This window comes from Solanum dulcamara, chromosome 4 (genome assembly GCF_947179165.1).
Source record: "Solanum dulcamara chromosome 4, daSolDulc1.2, whole genome shotgun sequence".
In the NCBI taxonomy this organism is placed as follows: domain Eukaryota; kingdom Viridiplantae; phylum Streptophyta; class Magnoliopsida; order Solanales; family Solanaceae; genus Solanum; species Solanum dulcamara.
The window spans coordinates 12,279,072-12,280,903 of NC_077240.1; the positions used below are offsets into that span (position 1 = coordinate 12,279,072).

Below are 1,832 nucleotides of genomic sequence, written 5' to 3' on the forward strand. Positions count from 1 at the left end.
ACTGTTTTTCCAAGATTAAAATTAATCGATGGAGGTTGAAAAAGATACACTTTCAACTAAAATCAATCAACTTATAACTATCGGAAAGTAGTGTTTTAGAATTCTAGAGCGATTAAATCTCTTGATAAAAATTGAATATCGTGCATGTCTTGAATAACACAATTATAAAATGCATCCATGTAAATCGAACAATTATAAATCACTCTTTCTTTTCCTCTACTTTTCTTTATATCGATCGAGTCCAGATCTGTCACTTTTCAGCCACCACCAATGAACATCTTGATCTTTCACAAATCACTTTTAATTGCTTCTTGTTTTTTTTCTCTCTTTTTTCCTTTGGTGATTTTACGTCTTTTTATTATTGCTTTGGTGTTTATCATTATCAAAGCACCATTTTGTTCGGAGAGATTTAAAATGTATTAATACTTTAATCTTCTATCAAGAATTTAACTATACATCAATTGTCAATAAAATTCAAGCCCCAAAATTTAATTGCAAGAATCATCAAACTCGATCTTATTCAAATCTTAGATCTACATATATAAGAATGTACTAGCTAATAATGTATAAGATTAATAACTATATCGAATATTATTATGACAATCATAGCGAAGTACAAGGATGTAGAATCACTGAAATAGAATACACTAAAAACAAAAGATAAACATCTCAATAATATAAATATAATTTTTTTAGTGTTTTCACCAATATTTCTATAAATGATAATCTAGATGATTCATCTATGATTTGGATTTTGCTTCAATCTTCACATTCCAATTATGAAGAAGAAGCTCCATTTTTCAATTCATTCAAACGATTCTGCATGTTGAAAACAGCAGTATTCATCCAAGCTTCAAATTTGGTCACTTCATCTGCATTGAGCTGCTCAATCGACTTCCACCAATCTCCCTGCCTAGCTTCAATCACTTCGTCATATAACTTTTTCTTAGCAATTGCAACATCTTCTATGGTATTTAGTTCTTCAAGCCTGCTTTTGAGTTCATTCACTTTTTATCGATTATGAGCCGCGACTAGAAGATCACTTTCACTTAATTTCATATCGAGATTTTGAAAGCGAGAAACAACTGCATCAACATTTGGGTGGAAAAATGAGAAAGGATTACCATTAGGAGAAAAAAATATCATTCCAATGTCAACATCGCATTCAAAAACGAATCCGTTAGCCTTTTTGTATAAACCTTCGCGACGCTTTGAGAAGCTAGCATATAAGTCATCCTGCTTTTCTATTTTTTTCATTGGTATCTTTCGGCGCCCTTTACTCTTCTTATTCTCCATGGCTAGATTTATTAACAAAACGATTATTATTGATGAAATATTTTATGAAAAATGATACTTATAGATGGAAGATGTCACAACTAGGGCTGTACAGGGCAAACCGATAAACCGCACCAAACCGACAAACCAAATCAAACCGGAAAAAAAATCCGACTAGTGGTTTGGTTTGACTTGGTTTGGTGTTTGGAAAAAAAACCCGACCATTATAGGGTTGGTTTGGTTTAAACTAAAAAAAGTCAAACCGAACCCAAACCGACCCGATTATAGATATACTACTCTTAAATTATGTTATACATAAAAATATTTATTAAAATATAATTTATAAATATATTTTTAAAATTTTTCATAATTGTTTTTTCTTTCTTACATTTAGTTTTGGACTTGAGAAGCCCATCTAAATAATATACAAAAAAAGCCCATCTTATAAAGTTATATTATAAAGTTAAAACTTCAAACAGTGTTCTGCCTTCATCTTATATGTTGATATTTTGTACTAGAATTCTTTTTAAGAAGCACCGCTCTTTATTTTTTATTAG

The 1,832-nt window shown here is 30.3% G+C and overlaps 1 pseudogene; it reads right to left on the minus strand.

Moving 5' to 3' along the window:
• Nucleotides 1-777: 777 nt before the first annotated feature.
• On the minus strand, nt 778-1,296 carry LOC129885067 (agamous-like MADS-box protein AGL29; annotated as a pseudogene).
• Nucleotides 1,297-1,832: the final 536 nt, after the last annotated feature.